This window comes from Dasypus novemcinctus, chromosome 6 (genome assembly GCF_030445035.2).
Source record: "Dasypus novemcinctus isolate mDasNov1 chromosome 6, mDasNov1.1.hap2, whole genome shotgun sequence".
Lineage (NCBI taxonomy): Eukaryota > Metazoa > Chordata > Mammalia > Cingulata > Dasypodidae > Dasypus > Dasypus novemcinctus.
The window spans coordinates 54,224,412-54,243,203 of record NC_080678.1 but is presented as its reverse complement, the minus strand read 5'-3'; the positions used below and the strand labels follow the sequence as shown (position 1 = coordinate 54,243,203).

At 41.6% G+C, this 18,792-nt stretch overlaps 1 pseudogene; it reads right to left on the bottom strand.

The window, feature by feature from the left end:
- Window positions 1–3,651: 3,651 nt before the first annotated feature.
- Window positions 3,652–18,387, bottom strand: LOC131272990 (lysosomal acid lipase/cholesteryl ester hydrolase-like; annotated as a pseudogene).
- Between the last annotated feature and the right edge of the window lie 405 nt (window positions 18,388–18,792).

Below are 18,792 nucleotides of genomic sequence, written 5' to 3'. Positions count from 1 at the left end.
GCCAGTGGGGGAGGGGGGTACCCTCCTGCACATGCACACCCTTTGCCTCTAGTATATTTTTACTCCTTCCTGTGGATGTAAGAAAAATGACACTGATTCCATTTCACTCACTAGTGTTTCCTAGATGTTATTTGAGCATCTAATTTTCCTTAGCTACATGAAGAATTGCGACGGCTTGCTCGGTCGGTAGAGGTGGGGCCTGGCTGTGGATGAGGGGTTGGTCCAGCTCTGGACAAGGGGTTGGTCCCGCTTGGGACGAGGGGTCAGTCCGGCAGCAGACGAGGGATCGGTCTCACAGGGGTTGCACGGTTCGGCTGATGGGGTCGCCCGGCGAAGCCGGCGACGAAGGGGTTGCCCGGAGAAGCAGGCGATGAAGGGGTCGCCCGGAGAAGCAGGCGATGAACTGGGGACAAGGGAGGCCAGGCCCTTGTCGGGGGCTCTCAGGACTGGAGGGCACACGGCAGAAGAACTACCGCGGAGACAAGGTAAACACGCAAGTCCAACTTTATTGAGGGAGAGGCAACAGTTTTATAGGGGCTGGGGAAGGCTGATTGGTCGAAGCCACACCCTGTTCTGATTGGTTGCCGGAGAAAGGTCGGTGGGAGGTACTGGATGGGGGAGGGGTGGTGATTTGGGACTGGCTGTCTCTGTTGCTGGGGGAAGGGGCAGGGTTTAGTGATTGGTGGCTGCTGTTGCTGGGGTAGAGGGCAGACTTGAGTTTCCTGCCCACGCCTGGCTGTTGCTGCTGTCGGGGGAAGGGAAAAGGGCAGGCTGGATTTTTCCACCCACGCCTGGCTGTTGCTGCTGTCGGGGGAGGGGAAAAGGGCAGACTGGAATTTTCTGCCCTGCGCCTGTGCAGGGAGAAAGAAGAAGAAGGGTGCCGTCCCACAGGCATCACGTGGCGCCATCCGGGAGGAGGGGCGGCCACGGAAGCATGGCTGCCGAGAAGGGGAGACCCGAGGGCACTCTGCGCCCATGCCGAGCTCCCTTCAGGGGTGGCGGTGGGCCTGACCAACCACCCTATTATGGGGGCAGCAACTTGGCCTGCCACGGCTGCTCCCCCGCCAGGCCAGCAAACCACACTTCAGCCCGAGGGGTGACCACAAAGAAGTCCTCTCATTCTTCATACATTTAGTCTATCTACAATATACCTAGTGAGACTCACTATGTTCCAGGCCCTGGGTTAGATTCTGGCTAGATAGAGACAGGTAAGGTAGCCCCTTCCCTCAAACTCACACCCTAGTGGGAGAGATCTTACTGGGGCTCCAAGTTTATGTTCCAGGGGCCCTATCAGGATACCCACCCCTGAACTTGCTTGTTGTGACAGTTTGGTATTGTTTATAAATTCCAAAAGTAGATATTGTGTTAGGTTTGTGAACTGTCCCTCTCAGCATATTAGATTATATTACATTCAGAGATTTCACTTTCTGTTATTAAATCAAGATTAGCGCTTTTATTTGACCACATCATTAGGGCTTGCAGGGTTGAGTCCCCAGCCCCTTGGTGGGGACAAAACACTCTCACCTGGAAGGAAATACATGGAGAAGGAGACTACAGAAGCAGATATACAGGAAGAGAGAGTGCTCCATAGACATGGCCCTGGGAAGAGAGATGAGCCTTAGGACAGCCTACAGCTGAGATTGGAAGAAACTGGGTCCATGGAGCTTTAAGAGACAAAAGGAAGGCTCAACCCTAGCAGACATCATCCACCACATTTCATTAACAGATGGCAACAGACTTTGGGAGAGAAAGTACCTCTTAATGGTACCTTGAGTTAGACTCGTTAGGGCCTCATATCTCTAAGTGTCTACCACAAATAAATAGCCTTTTTAAAAGCTGACAGATTTCTGGTATTTTGCATCAGTTCCCTTTATCTGACTACTACAGTTGCCTCATCTCTACAGTGGAGGAGGGGTTGGACCAATAGCCCTCAAATCCACAGTCCTGCCTGCAGCCCATGGGCTACCTGCACAGGGTTTGAGAGCTGCCAAGTCTCCACCCACAGCCTCACTAACATGGTGCCCGCAGGATAACTTATGAAGCTAGTGTTTCCAAACATCTCTAACCTTCCTTACTCTTGAGACTGTGGTCTCCTCCCCAAAAGACATGAACAGATGTTCATGAGCAGTAGCAGGAAGACTTACAATGAGTAAGAACTGGGGAAAGATGAGAAAGAAAGATTTAAATCCAGCCAAAAGGAAAAGGGAAGAATAAAAGTGCAATTAAATCATGGACAAACCACATATATAAAATTCTTCAGGCCTGAGGCTCACTGAGTTTTATTGAAAACTTTAAATAAGACACTTAAATGTTACAAAGTAGTAGTATTGTGCTTACATATAATAACCAATACTAAATACTAATATTGCAGCTCAGGTAACTATCCCAAAATCATCTGTCCACGTGACAGTACTGTAAGCCAACATGCATGAAAAGTATATGAATATGGGCTTCCTGCCATACGGATGCAAATCAGGACTAGAAGTATGAACACACAACTACAAAAAGAAAACAAGACCCTGAATCTTGGTGTGAAAACAGTCATGGGCACATTTCTTTTGTGTAAAATTAAACTTGGACACTCTTCTCATGGGCAGCCACAGGGTTTTTCTACACCATGACTGAGATAGAGCAGTTGGTTAAAAGAAAAGCAGCTGATAACCAGAGATAAAGTCTCCCTTATGGGATTCAATGCAATTAGTTTTCAAAGATTTCAGCAAATTTTGCTTGGCCTGAGCCATTTAACCATTTGCTCACTCACAGCTATTGCAGGTAAGTTTGAGAAATAAAATTCATCATGGGAGCTTTGTAACTGGCACAGCTGGGATTTCACCGCATTTAACTCTGTACCTACTGAATAAGCATGAAAAAAATATCACTTAGGTGCATAAATACAAATCCTTAAATGGGAAAGCAAGGAGATGAAAGCTAGATGCTTTTACACTGAGATTTTTTTTTCTCAAGATATTTATTAGTGAGCATCAGTTTAAAAAGCCAAACATGTGTTAACTTGCCTTGGGCAGAAGTAAAAAGCTAATACAGTGCATTTTAAATTGGAAGGATAAACAGAATGATTATAAGTATCTTTTCACAAAGACTTAAAGAAACAACACTATAGTTGTGACATTAATTCCTTAATCAGCTGGTGATTTTAATTAAACATAAAACAAAAATAGCTAGTGAATTTCTAATCCTCTTTGGAGAGAACTGGACATCTTCAAAGTCTCACAATGACCTTGGATATAAAAAGAAAAAAAAAAACCTGGGGAAGAACTCTACATTTTTCTTTAAAGATTTATTTATTTATTTATTTCTCTCCCTTTCCCCTCGCCACCCCAGTTGTCTGTTCTCTGTGTTTGTTTGCTGCATTTTCTTTGTCCACTTCTGTTGTTGTCAGCGGCACAGGAATCTGTGTTTCTTTTTGTTGCGTCTCTTTCTTTCATGCTGCATGGTTCTCCTTACGGGGCGCACTCCTTGCATGTGGGGCTCCTGACCCGGGGGACACCCCTGTGTTGCAGGGCCCTCCTTGTGGGCATCAGCACTGCACATGGACCAGCTCAAATGGGCCAAGGAGGCCCGGTGTTTGAACTGAGGATCTCCCATGTGGTAGACGGACGCCCTAACCACTGGGTCAAGTCTGCCACCCTCTACATCTTTTAAGTCTGGCTTTCATATTTCCTCATTAGATGAATAATTTCATTATACAACCTCCAAGGGGCATCCAAACCCCAGATAAAGTCGACATGCTCCCATTGAGGAATAGTCTTGTGGTACACCAAGTGAGTGATCTGGGTCAGTAAGACTTTGACATCATTGACGTCTGCAAGCACGACATGTTCCCCATTCCAGACTGCAGTCAGCACCGGCATGTCTTTCACGTTGTAAGTGGGAAGGTAACTCTACAATTTAAAAAAAGAAACAGGGGAAGTTGTTTTTTTTTTTTTAATTTTCAAAATCACAAAGCACAGTCTGCATTAAACATGTAGTCACTTTGATGTGAGTAGAAGAGATTAGGTTTTGAAAATCACTATCAGATTATCTTATCAATTACCATTACCAGAACAACCAAAAACCCAAAACCCACAGTGAAGGATAATAAATACTAGTTATTGAGATGCTACCGTAAGCCACATGGGGCACCATGTTGGGGCCAGGTCCCCTGTGAGAGGTGCAGTTCTCCTCACCTACCAGATGGCAGGCAGTGGTACCAAGGGCTTGGGAAGGTGCTTTGGCATTAAAGTCTCCTATGTTCTCCCTCGGGGAAGGAAGGTAGGCTGTAAAAATTCTCTAAACATCAGGTTCCCCATCTGTACATCAGAGATAATCACACCTATGTTGATGTGGGCCATGGGTGGGAGGCTCTTTGTCTCTTCAGAGATAACCTAAGCTGTCTGTCCTAACTTGTGGATGTGGGATGGTGAGATGCTGCAGCCCTGCCCTTGGTAACCATGGCAATGACTCCAGCCCCAGGAAAGAGTTTAGCAATGCAAACTCTATAAACTTTAAATATTCAGGGGAAATGCAAACCAAATGTGCTAAAAGCTTATCTAGAATGTATAAAGTCCATGCTAAAAGCTTACCTAGGATGTGGAAGATATATGCTAATTCAAGCCTATTGAGAACTGAAACAAAAGGACCATGTGGCCATTCCTCTCTGTATAAAAGGAAATTGAACATCTTGTTTGGGGCTCAGGTTCAAAATAAAAAGCTCCCAAGTCCAGCTGGCCATCAATAAACCATTTTTCCTTCTCAAAATCATTCCTGATTCCTGGCCTTTCTATATACAAATAATTGAACCTCTCTCAAATTCTGCAACAATGTTACAGGAGGCAGGGGAAATGCACCATACACTCAGCACTCAAAAATGGTGATTTTACCTGTATGTGGAAAAGGAGGCCTAGGCAATGTAATGTGGCCAAGGCCCAAGAGCCAGCAGGTAACACCCCTAGGATGGTCTGACTAAGTCTGTGTCTGTAGTATGATGAAATGACACATCACAGTGGAGATTCTTATTTAGTGCACATGACAGGGCAAGGAGGAGAGGCCCATCACACAATGCCAGCCACAGGGCTTATGTTGTGTTAGAGTCAAATGAGGAAACACAAATACATTCCTGCCTAACTCTCCCAAATACTTCCCATAGTAATGACCCCTATTAGATCCCAGTACCCCAGCCTGACTTCCTTAATGCGTTTTCAGGACCCATTTTATTCTGAAGACTTAAGACTTTACTTGGTTGTATGGAAATAATTCTTGGCACTCCTTCCCCAGTCAAAGGCTTGAAACTTTTGTGATTTAATAGCCCTAAAAGAATCCAGTTTGGGAAAAAGTTATCTAATCCAGAAGTTTGGGATAACCTCATAGGTTGCTAGGCTTAGTCACAGCCTCAGAAATCAATTTTATATAGATACCCACATTTACTCTTTATTTCCAAACCATAATTTAAAATTAAATAATTTTTTTGCTTTCCCTTACTAAATGATTCAATTTCTCATAGTATAATTGGAGAGTAGCTATAATAGGGCACAGAAAACAGCTACAAACCTTTGCTTTGAATTATACTCGATCAATAGTTGCTTCCATTGGGTGAACTTTTGATGATGTTTTCTGCTTAAATTCTAATCAAACTTTTTCAGACAATAACTGTTTAACTTGGGAAAGAAAATATATAGATACAAAACCATCATGTGTTCTATATATGCATCCTATGTGTCTAGTAATGCTATTCCTTTATTTCTCAATAATGTAACACTTTTTCTTTTTTGTGTACCAGAGCTGGTGTAATCACCAAATTGTACTGCAGGTCAGTACAGCTTCCACAATTGGGGAGATTAATGCCATGGGATGATATCATATTTACAATTTTAATGTATGCATATTTACAAGAGTCCAATATAAAACTATTAACAAAAAGTCACTTATTTTTAAAATTTGGAATAATGCAAGGCCATAGTTCCCTCAGACCCTCAAGTTAAAAATATGTCAAGAATTAAATCCATAACTGGCATTCCTAATGAATTGGAAATTCTGTGTAACCTTTGGCCACATGGTGGCACCACATTAACTTTACAAAGAGAGCCAACCTTGCTTTTGATGTATGTGGTTTCAGTGCTCATCCATTGTATAAAATTCTACTGTTTGATATAAGGTAGTGTGAGATCAGATACCACAGAGGATTGCGAAAAGAGAAGTTTTAGCATCTGCTTTTGTCATTTCAAATGACAGATATTAAATATGTGGCACATTTAACAAGCAGAACAAAATACAGATTTACAGCACCTCTTAGTGCACCTGTTCCCTCTCCAATTGTCAGAGAAAATATCTCCATGTGAGCTGTTCTTCTGCTGTACTCAGATGTGAACTTACCACTTGGTCAAATCCTGTCTTTCAGCATTTTTATAAAGCTGAGTATGAATATAAAGGAAAAATTTGCCTATAACTCAACTAAACTCTTAAACTTGAATTTGGTACTGAGGGTCATTTCAGGACTTCGAAAACTATCCACTTGAAAAGGCACCTCAGAAGGAGGGAAAAATGGATATGGAAAAGCTCATTAAAGTTCTTCACTAGATAGTTGGATAATTGCATTATGTTACAATATGCACAAACAGTATGTCATGCCAAAAATAATAAATATGAATATGAAAAGAAAGAAACACAAAGCTGTTTCTAAAGAATGTTTATAAATAATATTAAGTGAGAAAATGTCAGAAATTAAAACAGAATAGGTACATGGTTACACTTATGTAATAACCTTATGTGACTGAAGAGCAGGAGGAAATAATTGTAATATTAGGATACACAGTTTTAAAGTTGCATTTAGAAAGTTGTTTTTTAAGTCTCAAATGCTAATAAAAATGGGAATAGGCTCAACCTTTTTTACTACAATATGTATCAAAGTCTTCAAAATAGGCAAACACTGGGAAGCGGCTGTGGCTCAATTAGTTGGGCTCCCTTCTAACAGATGGGAGGCCCTGGGTTCATGTCCCAGGGCCTCCTTGTGAAGGAAGGCTTGCCTGCATGCCACGGAGTGCCTCCTGACCCACCAGTGCCGTAGAGAGCTGAATCAGCAAGGTGACGCAATGAAAAGGGAGACAAGAAAAAACACAGAAGAGTGCCTGATGAATGAACACAGAGAGCAGACAACAAGCAAGCGACTAGGGTGGGGGGGGGGGAGATAAATAAATACAGACACATAAAATTGCACAAGAATGGACACAGCAGACAGCAAACAAAAAGCCACAAGTGGAGGCAATAAAAACAAATAGGCCAACTCTCAATCACTATGTGTTCTTCTTCAAGTGTATCCTAAGAAAAATAATCTGCATAATGTATAAAGACATATCTATAATACAATATAACACAATATATTCCCAGGATGTTTTGATATTACAAAAGACTATAATGAGGAAGAGATTTTGGGGAGTGGTGAGGAGCAGGAGGGGGTAAGGGAGGAGAAAAAAATTCATGCAATGAAAACTTTCTCTGCATTAAATATCTTTTAAATTTAGTTTTGACCTGGGCATTCTCACTCCCCAGTGTCCATTCTTGCCTTCCTGCTTTCGGTACTAGTGTTGCAGAATTTGAGAGAGATTTAATTATTTGCATGTAGAGAGGTCAGGACTCAGGAAAGATTTTGAGAAGGAAAAATGGTTTATTGATGGCTGTCTGGACTTGGGAGCTTTCTGTTTCAATCCCAAGCCCTGAACAAGATTTTTGAGTCCCTTTTATACAGAGAGGAAAGGCCAAATGGTCCTTTTGTTTCAGTTCTCAATAGCTTGAATTAGCATATATCTTCTACATCCTAGGTAAGCTTTTAGCATGGACTTCATACATTTTAGATAAGCTTTTAGCACATTTGGTTTGCATTTCCCCTGAATATTTAAAGTTTATAGACTTTGCATTGTTAAACTGTTTCCTGGGACTGGAGTCATTGTCATGGTCCCAAGGGCAGGACCACAGCCTCTTACCATTCTACACCCACAAGTCAGGAGAGACAGCTTAGGTTAAGGTTATCTCCAAAGAGACAAAGAGCCTCCCACACATAGTCCACATTACTAGAACTGCTCAGGCATTCATTGAACACATGGCCACCCAGGTAGAAAGCACATTTCCCAGCCCCCCTCACAACTAGGCATGGCCACCTGGCTCACTTCTGAGCTACCTCCTAAAAGTCAAGCCCCTGGCCTTTCCTTGCTCCCCACTTCCTGTGGGCTGGAGCAGACATGGAGATGACCCAGCTTCACCCAGGCAGAGGAGGACAGCACCCAGGGGTGGCAGAGCTACAGGGTGGAGTACACTGGTCCCTGCATGAATTTGTGGCACACACCCACACCCCTCCACCACCAGCACAGACCACTGATCTCCGTATTATGAGAAATAAAGAAATTGCTTCACTGGCTGTTTTTTGGGTCTCTGATACAGCAACTCAGCCTGTATCTAACAAATACAATGCTATTTCACTCAATAAAAAGGAAGAGGGCCAGAGAAAGAAACGAGTCTTATCTCTGGGGCTCTTTGGAATTTGTCATGCTCTAACGGAGAATAACATTTGTAAACTAAATTTAACAGCAAGTAAAGATGTAGGTTTTGGAAATGAATAACTGAATGTTAATTAATCAAGCAAAAAGCAAACTTCTGAATGTACTGTAAATAAAATTGCCTTTGATGGCACCTCCCAGCTCATACCACAGGAACCTCCAAAATCCACACCTGAATTGGGCTCTCAGCTACCAATACCCAGGCCCCACCTACCTTCAACTGCCACTCCCAGCAGGAACCAGGGCTGCCTCCTGGGGCAGCCTGACCAAGGGGTTCCCAGCAGGTGGGGTGGCAGCCTCTGGCCAACAGCCCAGAGGAGGCGGGATCAAGGAAAGTGTCCTGTGAAGTCTCTCTGCCAAGCAGCTATTTCCCTGACAAAGAGATGACACAGAAGGCTCAAGGGTCAAGGGCAAGGCTGCCTTCTGCAGGGAGTCTGGGCTTTGGAAATGGTTATGAAAGAAATCCCAAAGTAAGTAGAGCCTACAGTCACAAGGTCACAAGTGGCCCAGAGAGCTGTGCTGGGGAACTCAGCCTGCAACCCTGACTCCAGTCAGCTGCCACATAAAAGGGGTCAGAACAAGAGCTGGGCTCCTGAAAGCTAGGGGGTGGTCACGTGTACTTTGCCAAGGACCTGAGAATCGGGGGCTTGCCAAGGCCACTGAGCTAGAGCATAGCCCAGCCTTAGCCTTCAGTCAGCAGAGTCACCCTCCACGCATCCTTAGGAGTGCACTAACTGCTCAGGTCACAGAATTTCACCCTTTCTGGCAAAAAGTCCTTTAGGGAAGAGAGCAGAAAAGACTCAGAAAAGGTGGAGGGAAAAAAATAATTAAAAAAAAAGAAAAAAAATCTCACAACCACACACACACAAAAAGGTTGGAGAATTTGGGTGGCAGGTCTAGAAAGAAAACAAGTGAGTATAAACAGACGTGACTAGGAAAAAGGCAGGAACCTGAATGAATGTGCAAATGTGAGGATTTTCAAAGGGTTCAGGACACCTTAAAAGGTGGAAATGTGCTGTGCAGCATGTACTTTCCATTGCAGGTGCCCTGGGCTAAACCTCAGCAATCTGTCACTGAGTCACTGACATCTGAAATGCGATCGACCCTCACGACAAGGAGCTGAAGCTTTGCAGGGTCCTTTCTGGCTCCTGAGTGGTAAGTCCAGAGATACTCTAAGAACAGGACTCCCAGGGGAGGATATTTCTGAGGCCACTGAGTTCACTAAAGTGCTGTCACATGGCATAATATCCCCAATCTGATGAAGCAGAAGAAGCTATTGGGCAGCTGTTAATTTATTTCTTAAAATATAGATTCTCACTGCTCAGCAATCAAAGGGAGGGACAACTGATAGGTTGATAATAATAGGCTTAAGTTGTCTGTCTACTGATCTTCCAGGCATATTATATATAGGTTAATACTGAAATAGACGCTTCTATCTCCAAAGCTGCTCTAAAATCATGCTTTGTGAAGCAACATAGAAATAAAATAATCTGAGACTCAGTGAATAGCAGAACATCGAAGAGAAGAGAAAAGAAATGAGTCAACACAATTACTGTTTGGTGAACCCATGGCCTGGTGTAGTATACTCCAGAGAGGACAGCAAAAGCCAGACTAACTCAATGAGGAATCCAGGACTCTGGGGAAGGACATCAGTTCATACTTGTAAACAGAGTGTCTTTCTACTTGGTAAACATTTACAAAGAGGTACTGCATGGAATGCACAGACCTTTCTAGCAATGATGCTGCACAAACCCCAACTTTGCTCCTGGAATACATACCTGACCCCAGTGTAACATGTTTTGCACAGAAGTTCCAGCAGGACAGTGTGTCATATATACAGCCACTCTGGACTGCAAAATAAATATGTTGAAATATGAAGGAAAACAGTATGAAGGTGACATCAATAATATACATATATTATCCTTTGAAACATTAAAAACTACAGAGTCATAACCTCAAATATATGAGAGATTACAGGTGGGAAAAATTTTCTCACCTATAAATAAGTCTCATAAAATATGTACAACACACACACAGGGTATATAGGAAGGAAAGGAAAGGCAACAACATGGTAATTGTGCAGTCTAATGGGTTGTGATTATAGGTAGTTTTTTTCCTTCTTTGTTCTTCTCTGACTTTCAAAACTTTGAATACAATTGTCACCTTAATTTTATCAGCAGAAAAAAAAGATAAAATGAATATTATTTTTTAAAATCCCTGACATCTTCCCTCCAGAATTTTAAAACCTGTTTTAGAAAATACAACATTACAAAATACAAATATATTTAGGAACACCAGTATATTGCTGGCTGAAGGATTACATGTTTTTAAAAAAATACACATGCATATACACACATGTGCATATATATGGAAACAGTCGTTCAAATTTAAACAAAAAGTAATTTTTTAAAAGAAATCATTAGAATATCAGAAATTAACTTGTTACAAATCTTCTCATTCAATATTTCCATCTAGATATGATGTAGGAAGGTGATAACTGCCTGGCTGATGACCACAGCAAAGAGCATTCTAGGCACCTACTGAAATTACTCTCCTGTCTCTGAAATAAAAAGCTCTTACAACTCTAGTGAGGTCATTCCTGCCTCACCTACATCATCTAATCCAAATACATCACAGACAAAACAAAGATACTGAAAGCTTAAAGTAGTCTTACTATAAACATACATACCATATTTAAATTTTTCTCATTAATTCCACTCAGAACAAAAAGGAAATTTCCACAAAGCTCCTTCAGAATGACATGGTTGCAAATAAGGGTACTAAGCCACTTCAGAAATGCACTCAGGGAAGAAATTCTTTGACTCCAAATAAATCCTATAAAAGAGAAACAAACCCAAGAATATATCCAGTATCTCTTTCTGGTACAAAGGTTTCCATGACCCACCTTAGAAGCAGAGACCAGAGGCAAGGATATCCGGGAATGAACTCAGAAATAAAATGACAACCAGTGGAGATTCAAATAGGATACTGATGCCATAAGTTTACTAAGGCAAAATCTGATAATCTACCCCAATGTTACAGACATGTGCCTAAATTCTCCAAATGAAGGAAAGGAGGCAGAAAATCTACTCATTTTACAGCTGCCTTCTATAATGGGAAAGGGTCTTAATACTAACTCATCCCAGAGCAAGCCCCAGAGAGTTTTCACCTGACTGTGATGGACTGATCCTAACTTCTGAGAAAGACTTGAGGCTGTGACTGATTAGCAGTTTCTGCTGAGGGTACAGCCACCTAGTCCAATCAGAGATCATTAGTCAAATCTGGCCCCCTACTTGTTTTTGAAAATAAAGTTTAATTGGAACACAGACACACTTATGTATCTATGTATTGGCCCTTGCTGCTTTCACATTACAACAGCAGAATTGAGTCAGGGCAACATACATATGGCCCACGAAGCTGAAAGTATGTACTCTATTTACTCTCTTGCCAGTTACCAAAAAATTTGTCATCACCTGGTCAACATCACTACTGACCACTGGACTCTGGACCTGTGCTCAAGTAGGTCCAGTGTAAATATTATACCCCCAAGGTAGACCTCCCCACACAAGTAGAATAGGAAACAAATCTACCTTATGTTGAACCCAAACACACTTATAATTTACACTCTTATGCATTCCTACCCTCTGAATGGTCAAGCAGAAGTGAGAAATTCAAATGCCTAAAAGGCAGCATGTAAATATAAATTAGTAAAAGTGTGAAGGGAAAATGCCACTTGCCTCAGTGTTTATGACTAAGGAATGTTGACAACTGTGGAAAACTGGAAAGCTTGTGCTCCATCTCAAGGGTACAACTGCAGCATGTTCTGTCCTGTCTGGGGATAGGACTATGGGCCCAGTGGTGCACAGCTTCTTCCTCTCCCCCACAAAATAATCAACTATTGAGATATTAAATATTCCACTTTTTAAATGGTGGTATTTAAATTTATAATATGTTACACATCATATTCAACCTTTCTTTAAGCAAAATTTCTCCATGAACATACAAGCTTGTGATTTCTATGAAATATGTCTTCTACAAGACACCCCATCAAGATCTAAAGACCAACATTGGGTCGCCTTTCATTTTCCTTTTTTGCAGGCTTTTCACTCTAGAATTAGTTGGGGAGATCAAGGAAGCAAATTTGGCATGCAGTGGTCAAGTGACATGAAGAGGTATTTTTATAATTTCTTGCTTTGTGGGTACATAATGGTCACATGTGACAAAAACTTGTCTGTAAGGCTCTCTGTTAAAACAAAGAGAAAGAAAAGTAAAAGAACACCAAGCATGGGAAGTGCTTTTGGCCTAATGGTTAGGGCATCTGCCTATCACATGGGAGGCCCAAGGTTCAAACCCAGGGCCTGCTGACCCATATGATGAGCTGGCCCACACCCCACCCAGTGCTATGCGTACAAGGAGGGCCATTCCATTTCAGGGGTGTCTCCCACATAGGGGACCCCATGCGCAAGGACTGAACCCTGTAAGGAAAGCTGCCCAGCATGAAAAAAGTGCAGCCTGCCCAGGATTGGTGCCACCCACATAGAGCTGACAAAGCAAGATGATGCAGCAAAATGAGATACAGATTCTGGGTGCCACTGACAAGAATACAAGCAGACACAGAAGAACACACAGGGAATGGACACAGAGAGCAGACAACTTGGGGGAGCTGGAAGGAGAGAGGGGAAAAAAAAGAAAAAGAACATCAAGCAAACAAGTTAATAGGTTTATCCATCAATGACCTGAATCACAATAACTCATTTTCCATTTGACTGACATGGGATGTGTGGTTGACCTTGTAATTCAGAACAGCTACCCAGCACTAATGTGACAAACTCCACAAAATTACCCTGGAGGACAGAATATACACACATATAATATAAGGTGAATTTTGCTTTTGTACACAGGTGATATGTATACAGATCTACACATATAAACTTTGATTTCTTTATAATTTGTGTTTTGAGAAAGAATTAGAAGGAAAATTTTACATTCACAGAAGCAACATGCACTTGTCAGAGCAGAAAATTCAAAGCTTTTATGAATATTTGACCACTCACCTTGTCAATTTTCTATGATACTACAAAGCACAATAGTCTGGAAGAGACAATCCCAAATCCAGGATCTTTTGCCTACATTGGAATCTAGAGGGTGATTTGTGAAGGACACACATCCCCAGGCCCCACTGCAGATTTAAGAAAACACTTTCTCCAGTGCAGAAAGAGAGTGAAGCAGGAGAACAAGTTTTTGTTTTTTCATACTGCTAATTCACACTCTCCAGGAATTCAGGTATTTGGGGATTTTTATTGTTATGAAGACCTCCCAGAATGGGGAAATGAGTTGCTCCTACCCTGTTGTTCAGGGATGAAATTGGTAGAGCCACTCTGAAAGGTATATGTATTTAAGAAAACCATTGTATTAGTCAGCCAAAGAGGTGCTGACACAAAACACCAGAAATCTGCTGACCTTTATAAAGGGTATTTACTTGGGGTAGGAGTTTACAGATACCAGGCCATAAAGCATAAGTTACTTCTTTCAGCAAAGTCTATTTGTGCATCTCGGAGCAAGATGGCTGCTGATAACTGCCAGGGTTCAGGCTTCCTTGCTCCTCTCTTTCCAGGTCTTGCTTCTGTCCAAGTTCAGGGTTTTTCTCTTCCTGGGGCTTCCTTCTCTTTCTTCTGTGTGCTTACTTCCTGGGTCTCCAGCTTAAGATTTCAGCATCAAACTCCAACATCAAAAAACTTGTAGCATAAAGCTCCAACTCTGACCTTTGTCATGCCCCTTTAATCTGTGATTCTCCATCCTCCCCTGTGAGGGGACTCAATAAAATCCTGATGTGGCCCAATCAAAGCCCTTATGATAATTTAATCATGTCCAGGTATGAAACAATGTACAAACATAATCTAATATCTATTTTTGGAATTCATAACTATATCAAACTGCTACAACGATGAAGAGAAAAAACCCTTCTGTTTTATTGACAACAAAATGAAGAGAGGAAGGCCTATATTTCCCACCACTGGTTAATTCTTCAAATCTGAAATGGAAGTTTCTGGGCAGTGGGAGTGGTGAACAATGTACCTTGAGGAGAAGCTCTGGAAATTTTCATAATATGATTAAAGGGCTAGTGTTGAATTTGACTGAAGCCACAGGAGCCAGGGCAAAAACCATTTTAATCCTTTTGGCCAGCCAAGGGATCCATGAAAATGCTATAAAACCTATACAAACAAAAGAAAGAAAATATGAATTCCATGTTGAGACTCTGTTGGAAAAGGCAAGGGCTGCCATTTTGCATCATGCTCTAGAGAAAGCATGAGAACCACGTCAGCAATGCTGCAATCAGCAAGCAAAACACTTGAAATGGGGCCCATTTGAATTACTATGTGCAAAAACACTAAGATTAAACACGTAAAACAAATATTTTTAAAGGTCTTATTCAAATCTCAACCTAGATATGCACTGAAAGAAATCCAGATTGCCTAAAGGAGAAGATGTTCCCTGTTCCTTGAACAATTTGAACCTTGCCATGTAAAGTCCATCCCCAACAGCTCCACCTGACCATCTTCCTCCCCCACTCCCCCTTCCTTCCTGGACTAGCAGGCCCTTCAGTTATGTAATCACCTAAAAAGAAACTAATACAAATTTAGAATCTGTAGCTTTAAAATATTTCTTAGCTTCCTTTCAGGCCACTTCCAGCCTTAAACTAGGTCCTAGAATGTCACCTGACAAAGAAGTGGGGCAAAGGACACAAGTAGATAGGTCAAAGAAGAGAGCCTAACTCCATTCCTAAGAAATGCAAAAATATTCAAGTTCCTTTTTGGTTTTAGCCTTCCAAATTTGCAAAGAATGTTTGGAGATGGTGAGAGTGAGGCACTTTGACTGTACATCCCAAAACACTGAAAAGCATTTGTACTTGCAGAATAGTAATTCCTCTAGAACTTATTCTAAGGAGATCATGCAACATGACCACAAAGCTGTTACATACAGTAAACACTCTCAACATGCAACAGAAAACAGAGAATTAAACAAATTATGGGGCAAGTCTCTAAGCTCTTAACAAAGTTAAGAGTTTTGGGTTCTGATGCTCTCATATTAGAATTGTTGATAGAATCATGGGTATTTTCTATTTTCTTTAAACTTTGCTTTCTTTAAATGAACACCTTAATTTATAATCACCATAAACAAAAAATTCACGTGAATTTTAAAAACCATTTTTAAATAATGGCAGTATAACCTGGCAATCTTGCAGCTAGTTTAGTTCCATTAATGTTAAAGGTCAATGTATTATCTTGGGCGGCAGACTTGGCCCAGTGGATGGGGCATCCATCTACCACATGGGAGGTCCGTGGTTCAAACCCCGGGCCTCCTTGACACATGTGGAGCTGGCCCATGCGCAGTGCTGGTGCGTGCAAGGAGTGCCCTGCCACGCAGGGGTGTCCCCCATGTAGGGAAGCCCCCACACACAAGAAGTGCACCCCATAAGGAGAGCCACTCAGCACAAAAGAAAGTTCAGCCTGCCCAAGAATGGTGCTGCACACACGGAGAGCTGACACACCAGATGACGCAACAAAAAGAAACACATATTCCTGTACTGCTGACAACAACACAAGCTGACAAAGAAACAAGATGCAGCAAATAGACACAGAGAACAGACAGCTGGGGGGGGAGGGGAGAGAAATAAATAAATAAATAAATCTTTTAAAAATGTATTATCTTGTATGTATATTTTTAAATGTGTGAACTTATAAAACTTGTTTTCTACCTTTCAACATTCCTATATATTGCTTAGTAGTAAAATATGTAATATATAATAGGCTCATCCAAGTTCAACAGAGCCATACACAATGTTTATCCATTTTTATTATAATCTGAATTTGTAAAGAAAACCAACTATTACCAAAATTCCTTGCCTTATTTGTTATTTCTGCTTGGCATAAAACAACAACAACAAACAAACTTGTATGTGAACGAACATTATTTCTTCATATTTTACTTTTAAGAACAAATGCAGGGGAGCAGATGTTGGTCAAATGATAGAGTCAAATGATAGGAGGTCCAGGGTTCGAAACCAGGGCCTCATGGTCCATGTGGTGAGCTGGCCCATGTGCAGTGCTGCCATGCACAAGGAGTGCCATGCCATGCAAGGATGCATGGCATGTATAGGGGTGTCCCATGAGTAATGGGTATGCCCCACAAGTAGAGGTGCCCAGCATGAAAATGGTGCAGCCAGCCCAGGAATTGAGCCGCACACACAGAGAGCTGATGCAGCAAGATGACACAACAAAAAGGGAGACACAGCTTCCCGGTGCCGCTGAACACAGAACACACAGTGACTGGACACAAGAGAGCAGACAGCAGGGGGTGAGGGGGGGAAGGGGAGAGACATAAAAAAATAAATTTTAAAAAAAGAACAAATGCAAGCTCTGCAATAAAAGTAAGACATTATATAAACTTTCCACCTTCATTACATACCTATTGTGGTGCCTTGAGAATGAGCCACATAATACAATTCTTCTTGACCAGTTTTATTCAAAACATAGTTAACTGATGCTGGTAAGTCATAATTGGCTATCTCATCATAACTACAATCAAAAAAGGTACTGATTCACTGAATTATTACATACAAATAAAGCAGCCAACAAACAATACCAGCATATATATAAAGAATAATCACAAACTGAACACATCTGGACAATCCAGCTTGGAGCAGAGGAAGCAGAATATTACCAGAAGCCCAGAAGTTCCCTTGAGCCCCCTTCCTGTCATGCTTCCCAAAGGTAACTGCTATCCTAATTTTTCACACCAAATATAGTTTTATCATTCTTGGAAATTTTATATGCATGGAATTATACAGGAATTATTCTTCTGTATCTGACTTCAACCATGTCATATAGTTATGGGTTGTTAGTTCTCATTCCAGTGTGAGAATATACCACATTTTAATTTTCCAGTCCACTGCTGATGGGCATTTGGATAGTTTCCAGTTTTTCACTATTGTAAACAGTGTTACAAGAAACATATTCCTGTTGTGTCTTTACATAAAAGCTCTCATGCTTGGGTTTCAAGTCCTCAGCAACCACGGTTGACAGATGGGAAGCAAGCCTGGAGGAGACCATAGAGCTTGGTTCTCTAATGCCTGGTCCTGGGCACAGGACTCAGAAGCCCTGCAAGTGAGTAGTGCACACATGAGTGAGTATCACCCACGATGAAAAAGCCAGCTGTTCATGAGCACTTATGATGGGCCAGAATCTGTGCCAGATGCTTCTCACATATCTTCTGTAACCTCACAATTACCTTATGAGGTAGGTGTTTATTATCCCCATCATCAGATAAGGAAACAGAAGCACAGAGGACCTAGGTAATGTGTCCAATGTCATATGACTATTAATTGCTAGAGAGAAAGAAGAGCATTTCAGAGGTGAGCATTTCTGGAAAGAAGAAAAATGAACATTTGGAATACATGTTTATGGAGGAAGGGGAAGGAGAAGGGATAAAATTCACCCAGCAGCCTCCAAACCAGCAGGAATGACAAAATGACTCAAGAATTCCTAACTCCTGAACACGTTGAAAGCCTATGATGTAATTATTTATCTATAATGCCCTCTACTGCTATTTATTCAATTAAGGAGGTTAAAATCTTTCACAAAACATCAGTTCCTCCTCTCCTAAGAGTTCAGAGTCACACTCTCTCTGCCTTCACTGCTGAAATCCCCACGCGTCTGAAGTAAGGGCACTAAGGAAAGAGGCCCATGTCATAATCAACTCAAATATACCTGAAAGCCCAAAATTCATCCTGAGAAACTGAAAGAGTCTTGTGTTTCTGAGACCAGGTGTTTCCTGGGCTGTTCCCCATCCATACGGCAAAACAAGCATCTGGTAGAATGAAGCCCAGGCTGCTGTTGGCGAGGTTAGAGACCCAGATGCTGGAATCTGCAAGGAGGCCATGCTGCAGAAACACAGCTGGCTTGGGACCTGAAAGACACCCACACTTAACAGCAGCACCAAGCTTCAAAGCAAATGTGATATACTGCTAAATGGATCATTTATAAAAGATTCCACAAATAATGAAACAGAAACAAATTAAACTGTTGAGATAGCAATGTACTTCTACATAACATTAGTAAGAATGTTTTTAAACAGTGCTGGCAGGGTGGCAGTGAAACTAGACTATGTTTACATGTCTAGAAACAAGACACACTGGTTTGTTCATTTTTTAATATATTTTTAAGAACTTATAAATGATGTCTATAATTTGATC